Raw genomic sequence first — 8,102 nt, 5'->3', positions numbered from 1 at the left:
CACTGGCTGAGCATGGTGCTGACAACACCAAGCCAAGGGTTGAGATCCCCTTACCGGTCATCCCTTTGAAAAAAAAAAAAAAAGAATTGCATTTATTTCCATTTTTGTATTTTTTAGTGGAGAGGGATACAGTTTGTTTAAGTAACAGTCTTTTCCAAAGATGGTGCAATTAATTTATGAGAGTTTAAATATTTTTAGATTCTGGTAATGATAATAATGGTGTTTTGTCCTCAAGAAACAGACTGTTTCTAGAATCAGCTATCAAACCTGTTTTAGTAATCTGTATTTCATATCTTTTTCATCATGGATTATTTTATGATTTTTCTCACTATAGTCCCAGAATAGTACAAACACAGACAAGTTTATGATGTATTAGAAGGACATGCAAATATAATATTCAAAACCAGAAAACTACTTCAAAAATTTAATGCATGTGTGTAGAACTAACCTCTGTTTCTTCTTGTAATCTGGCATTTACTTATTCATATGTAGGTAGTAATATTATTCCTTCAGTGCACCAAGAGATTTTACAGATGGAATTGCATTTGTGAGTTTACAAGATGGCACAGATTATTGACATTTCCTTTAAGTTCAGAATATTTTTATTGTTAGACATTTATGAATGTCAAGTAAATAGAGAAAAATACATTTTTGCAAGGAAAAGGTACTAAAATATATTTTGGAGAGGAAAAGATCAGAACAAAGGTAATTACCGAGGTTAGAAATCAATGTCAGAGGAGGAAGAATTTTGATCAATTATTAGTAATAATGCTGTACAGATTACATTTGCACCTGTGACTCTGCGCACCAACTGTTTTGTTTTTAAATTAATAGACAGGTCTCATGAATTTTCTTGATGTTTGTTAAAGTTGTATATAAACCTATCAAATTTTATTCATTCAAAGAACAAAATCTAGATTTATATGTCATTTTTGTGTTTATATTTATATGATATTTTAATTAATTCCTTAATTTCTGCTATTATCTTAATAAATTTGAAACTTCTGTATTCCCGTTTGTTTTTTCTTTTTATAATTTCTATAGTTAAATACTTGTTTCATATTTTTATCTTCAATTTTTAAAATTTTGTGTAAATATTGATGGTAGATGTTATAAGTTGTCACTGTGTTTGTGTGTTTTGCATAATGGTGTGTTGCTTGTTTTAATTTGTTAATTAAATCTGGGCTTTAGGATCAGAACTCTGTGCTAAAATCTTGACTTTTCCACTTAAAAGCTTTTGTGACCTTGGGTAAAATACTCAATCTCTTTGACTCTCAGTGTCCTCTTCTGTAAAATAGAAAGGGAAATACCTGTCTCTGACTGCTGTTGAGAAGATTAATGGCAATAAACATGTAACACATTTATCCTTTTGCCTAGAATATAGTAAAGAGCCAATAAATATTATGAAACTGTGAATACGTATTTGTGTGTGATATACCTTACATGGTTTATGTTATATAGTCTATAATCTATTATATGTTATATAATACATGTATAAGTCCGTTTGTGTTGCTTATAACAAAATACATGGAACTGGGTATTTTATAAAGAAAATTGACATTTATTGCTTACAGTTAGGGACAGTGGACACCGGGGGTCTCACATTGCAAGATGGCAGAAGGAGAGAGAAAGAGACTCTCTTCTTTTAAAGCCCTCAGAACCACGCCCCTGACCACAATTTTTAATCCATTCACTACTGCACGGTCCTACAATCCAATCACCTCTTCAAGACTCCACCTTTCAATTACCGTAATAGGATTTCCCACCCTCTTAACAGTCACAGTGGGGGCTAAGTTTCTAATACATAAAACTTGGGGGACACAATTCAACCTTCAGGGAGTTTTGGGGGGACATAATTCAATCCACTACAATACATATTGTATGTTCCAAATAAACTCTTTTTTGTCCTGTTGTGTAGAAACAACCCATTTTCCCCTTAATAATCAAGATGAATCACTCCACTGTTTGCAAAAGGAGCCCAAAATAGCCAAGTCACAGTCTCAACTTCTACTTAAGTAGAGCCATTGTTTCATCTCCTGAAGGAAGCACTAGCTCTTTGGGAAACCAGACCTTCATATGAACAGAACCTAATATTTCAGGGATAGGAAGCACAACCTTTTCATTAAATTCATTAGGAATAGCCGAGAGGAGCCTTTTCTGCTTTGACCCTTTGTTCCTCAATCTGCACACTTCTGGGAGAACCAGCCATAGTTATTGGTACTGGCTCAGTTTATGCACTGCATCTTGTAGGAGAGTACCCTTTCCTGACCAGTACAGTAATTGAGTCTTCAATAGGCCATTTAACCGTAATAATAGGCAGGTTGCTTTTGGGTAAGGAGATAAGTGATACAACTGTGAACCTCATGGGTTCAGCCCAGTGCATCCCTTCTTTCTTTTGTAAAAGGAATTTCTCAGTCAAATGCAGTGCTGTGAGAGATACCATTTTGGTGAATTTGTAATTCAATAAAACTTTGGGTAGTGATGCTGGTGGAGCAATATAAACAAAGACAACAGATCCACATACAGAATAAGTACATATATTCTAGTGAGCATGAATCTCAGCTCCCTCAATGATGGGTACAGTCCAAAGGAATCAAACTGAAGGTGATTGATTGGATCCCTTTGCTTGTGGTGCCCTAGCAGGGGATTGATGTTGGTATCCGTTGTTGGAAGGTTAGGCATTCAATAATAAAAGTAGACAAATCAGCTTTGAGGAAGGTAAGTTTAATTTGTCGAGCTCATGTATAATCTCCATTCTTGCAGGCATAATCACTTATTCAAGGGGAACTCTTTGGGAAAACATTTTGGCTAAGGAAAGGTTGACTAACATTCATAGAATTTTAGGGTAGCTTGTCTATGTGGTTATTAGATTAGAGAGTTCTTTATCTGGATTTCACATAGAAAATTTATTTAGAATAAGTTACTCAAAATTCATGACCATTCCAAATATTTCATTCACAAACCTCTTTTCACCAATTCTCTAATCTTTTTATTTTCAAGACATCATCAGACAAGTCATTAGTCCATTAATCAGTGTAGAGAGATCACACCCCTCTTTTATTTCATGAAAAGTGAATAAGCAGATCAACTGATTAACTCCACTGGAGGATTTCCTACTCTCACTGTCCTTCGGGGGTTGTACTACTGCAGCCGTCCACTTTTGGCTGGTATCATCATATTGAATATTTATTTATTTTTTTCTTCAGTCAGCTGGTCATAGGTCTCTGTTTAGGTTGACAAAGTGAAATGCAGTTGGAGTAGGTGCCATGGGAATATGAAGCACCTACTTGTGTAACTTCACTTGTGCTTTCAGGACTTACTTGAGCCCAATCTTGCATGAACTGTTGTCATTTGATAATAGAGTGCTGCTTTATTCTTCAGCTTAACAGCTTGGCAGGTCAGATAATTCATGTCTATAAGATGATCAATTATAATTGATATGATCATGTCTGTAAGATGATCAATTATAATTCCGATAATTCACGTTTATAAGATGATCGATTTCCACCAGGAGCCAGTAGCAAGCCAGGGGATCTTTCTCAAACAGATTAGCTATTTGTGGAAGTAAGCATGGCTATTGGGTCTGTGCAATGACTCTTTAACAAGGCTTGTCAGAGGCTCCATACAGCCCACCTACAGTATATGTCACAGATACTTTGAGCATTACTTTGTCTACTGTGTCATTATGTCGAGTTGAAAAGTAGTATGTAACTATGCAGTCTTTTCTTTCTCTGGTCTCACCCAAAAGTGGCAGCCTTATAAGTTTCTTAGTAAATGGGTTGGAGCAGCAAACTCACTTGTTTTACAAGTTGCTTCCAAAATATACAAAGACCCATGAAACATAATGTCTTTTAGTTGGTGGTATAGGTTACAAGTTGCAACAATATGTTTTTTAAGTTTGAAGGGGATATCTCAATATATCTAGGATATTGGGCCTCTAGACACTTCCCTGAGGTGGGAGGCTTATCAATATTGTTGGAGATATACCTCCCATCCTTGGTATATGTGTGTCTTACTGAGACATCTAGAATATTTGCTACTTCCTGTTTACCAGGTCTAATCGACATAAATTATCAATATGATAAACAATGTGATACTGTAAGAAGGCAGGCCTATCAATTATTGTATGCTCAGGTTATGACAGAAAGATCATGTACCCCTAAGTTAAGACAGAGAAGATATGGTGCTTTCATATCGCCATGTGAAAATAAACTGTTCTTAGTGGTCTTTGCTAATCAGAATGTAGAAAAACAAAAACAAAAACAAACAAACAAAAAACATGCTCCTAGTGACAAATAGCTGCAAACCATGTGCCATGAGCTCTGTGGATTTCTTTCTGTAATGAGATCACATCTGAAACCATAGCTGCAGTTGAAGCTACCACCTAATATGACTACAATACACCATTGTTATTTTTAAAGATAAATCTGTCTTTCACACAGAATGAATAGGTGAGTTAAGTGAAGACTATAGAAATAACTACCCCTACATTTTCCGGTCTTTGGTAGAAGCAACAACATTTAGAATTACCTCAGAAATAAAGTATTGCTTTCACTATATTTGAAATGGAAGGCCGATCCCAGGGCTTCCTCTTCACCCCTCCTACCACCATAGTCCTCAATCCACATTGAGAGAACCACGGGGATTCTGCAAGAAGCAGAGTCTGTGTATGCCAACTGCAAATTCAGAAGAAGCAGAAGGTTGGTTTCTAGACCAAATAGGCCTGCAGTGAAGCAGACTTGGGGAAAATGTTCGTTCATCATGTGTCCTCTCTATGCCTTCCCTCTAACAGAGGGGGCACCATGACGTTTTGGATCCCCAGACATTAACTTTATCTGAGAGCTAATGTTTAATGTTTCTCTAGTGTCTAGTCATCGTAGTAAAATGGTTACAGGTCCCTTTCAGGAAGATTAGAGGGAAATTTTCAGTTCTTACTTGTACTTTTGCATGGTCCTTCCTTAATGACACTCATCCTCCCCTTCAAGTGTTTTCAAATCTGTGAATTGTCTGGAGCCTGGGAACTGAATTAGGTTCTGTTACAGTGACACATATCTGGTCTCTGTTTAAAAACCTGGGAATCTGTATGTTTATTTTAATTGCAGAGATCAAGTGAGACTTCTGTAGGCTGCTCATTGATCTAATTGATGTCATCAATCAGCTGCTTCTGTAGATCTACATTTTATTTCATATTGATTACTGCTTTCACTTGGATGCTTTTTACAGACTCAGTACCCATTTTGTATTCATAGATTGAGCACTGTTACTTGGCCTCTGCCTCTCACAGATCCCTCTCCTCCCTAGTCAAATGAAGGAATATGTTTCATGGTATTATATCCACCATCATTCCTGGATTTGAAGAACCACCTTAGCACTTTTCAAGGATATTGGAGCTCGCTTCAGAAATTCTTAGTGCTGCAGAGGGGACCCTTCAGGGCATATACTAGGGGTTGGGTGAACAAGTTACACATAAAAAAAGATACTCCAATATTTCTATCTCTTTATTCTTTTGACTCCTCCTTTGGAATATATAAGGGAAGTTCTAGAATCTCAAGTTCATTATTAGTATAAATACTGTTGTTCATTTTTAGTATACAATACTAGTTTCCATAAAAAAACCAAATAAGCTATTAGAACCACTCATAGATGCTTGAACTAGAACCTTAAATGGATAAATGCACCTTGTCCGAGGCCAAAGATCCCGGTCATAGCCTGCCCAGGGTCATGAAGCCCTGCTAATAGCCCTCTGGCACTAAAGATATAAATGCTGTTACCTTTCTGCCCTTTTCTCCTTCTTATTGCTTGCACAGCCCTAGGCGTATATCACTGCTGCATTGCTTTAGATAGCTGAGAAATGTTCCATTTCTCGGAACAATTTGCCCTGTGGTTTTTCCCAGAAAACGTCTGCATACTTCCTTATATGCTGATTCCCTCCTGCTGGCTATATAAGCTGTGACCTTCTGACTAATAAAGGAGGCTTGATCAGAATACTGTCTTGTCTCCATTTCTCTCATCTCTTGTCCCATCCAATTCCCATTCCCCCTCCAGGGTCTGCGTTGAATATCCCGCAGGTCAGGGCATTTCTTGTGCCCAAACGTGGGGCACTGGATACGAGGGACACCGTGAGGAAGACGGTGCATCGGAGGGTCAACCACTGAAAACGAAAGAGTAAAACCTTAGTCTGCCACGGGAACCTGCCACGTCAGGATAAGGTGAGTAAGCATGCCCAATAATGGGACAAGAATTAAGTTGTCATGATGTCTACATAAGACAGTTACAAAAAGCTTTAAAGATGCAAGGAGTACAGGTTAAGTCAAGTGATTTGTTTAAATTCTTTGATTTTGCGAAGGACCTTTGTCCCTGGTTTCCAGAGGAAGGAACTATTAATTATAAAAAATGGGTTAGAGTAGGTGATGCCTTGCAAGATTATTTTGAAACATTTGAGCCAGAAAAAGTCCCTGTAACTGCCTTTTCTTTTTGGAATTTAATTAAAGATATGATCCAAGATAAAGATAAATTCCCCAAAGTTTCTGAAACTATGGTCCAGACTGAGCAAATATTAAAGGCAGGTTCCAAAACAGACATCCAAGCCTCCTCTCCACCTCCTGAGGAAAACATAGATCTCATATCTCTAGAGGACGATTTGGAACAGGCCGCAACACCTGCTGTTAAACCCAAAATGCCCAAAAAATATCCGGTATTGAAACTTCAAAATAAAGAGAAACCTCTAAATTCTGATCCCTCCAAGGTGGATTGGAGCGATCTCGACACAGAGGCCACTGAATACCAAGCATCAGATGATGCATTTTTGGCTCAGCCTTTGTCGCGCCCTCCCCTTTACAATTTGCCCTCTGCTCCTGTGGTGGTGACGGTATCAGATCCTTTAAAAAATTTAGAGTCAAAGGTTCAACAATTAGAAAGACAAATTCTCTTAGAGGAAAAGCTCAAGGTCTTAACGACCAAACTGCAAGAATTACAAACAAAACATAAGAATACAACATGTCAAACTAAAGCAATTGGCTATTGCCCTCCGTTAAACAAGTTAGCCCCATCCCCCCACAGGAAGAGCTCCCATTCATGTAGATCAAAGTCTTTTTGACCAACTTGAGGCCTTCCCAGTATCTGAATCTGTGGATAACGTGGGATGAATTACCTGCAAACATGACAGGCTGGGATTTAATGTTATCAAAGAGCTAAAAGGTTCCATTTCCCAATATGGGCCCACAGCGCCTTACACCCTTGCTATATTAGAATCTGTGGCTGAAATCTGGCTCACTCCTATAGATTGGAACACCCTTGTCAGAGCCACACTCTCGGGGGGTGATCACTTACTCTGGAAGCCTGAATTTTTTGAAAACTGCAAAGACATTGCTAGAAAAACCTTCAGGCTGATAAAGATTGGGGTCTTGATATGTTGACCGGCTCCGGTGACTACTCTAGTATTGAGGAACAAAAAAACTATGACCCAGGTGTATTTTCCCAAATTCAAACAGCCGCTTTAAAGGCTTGGAGAAGGCTCCCAGCTAAGGGGGATTCAAGTGCTTCACTTACAGGAGTAAAACAAGGGCCTGAAGAGCCTTTTTTGGATTTTGTTAACTGGCTAATAACAACAGCGGATAGGTTGTTAGGCAATGCAGATGCCAATCTTGATTATATAAAACAATTGGCTTTTGAAAATGCTAATCCTGCATGTCAGGTGGCCATTAGGCCCCGCAAAAATAAAACTGACCTCCAAGGATATATTCGTCTTTGCTCGGACATTGGCTCCTCTTATCAACAAGGTCTAGCCATGGCCGCAGCCCTCAGTGGAGAAAGAGTAAAGGATTTTATAGCTAATGAATGCCAAAATAATAAAGGTTGCTTTAAATGTGGCAAGCCTGGTCATTTTGCTAAAAACTGTCTGAAAAACAAAAGCCGTAGTCACCAAGCCTCCTGGACTTTGCCCACGATGTAAAAGAGGAAAACATTGGGCAAATGAATGTAGATCCAAAACTGAGGCTCAGGGAAATCCCTCACCGCCCCCTCAGGGAAACAGGAAAAGGGTCCAGCCCCAGGCCCCGAACCAAAGTGGGGCTGTCAAGTTTGTCCCAGCCAACAACGACAAT

Source organism: Galeopterus variegatus, unplaced genomic scaffold (assembly GCF_000696425.1).
Source record: "Galeopterus variegatus unplaced genomic scaffold, G_variegatus-3.0.2 Scaffold2239, whole genome shotgun sequence".
Classification (NCBI taxonomy): Eukaryota; Metazoa; Chordata; class Mammalia; order Dermoptera; family Cynocephalidae; genus Galeopterus; species Galeopterus variegatus.
Note: the sequence above shows the minus strand (reverse complement) of the source record.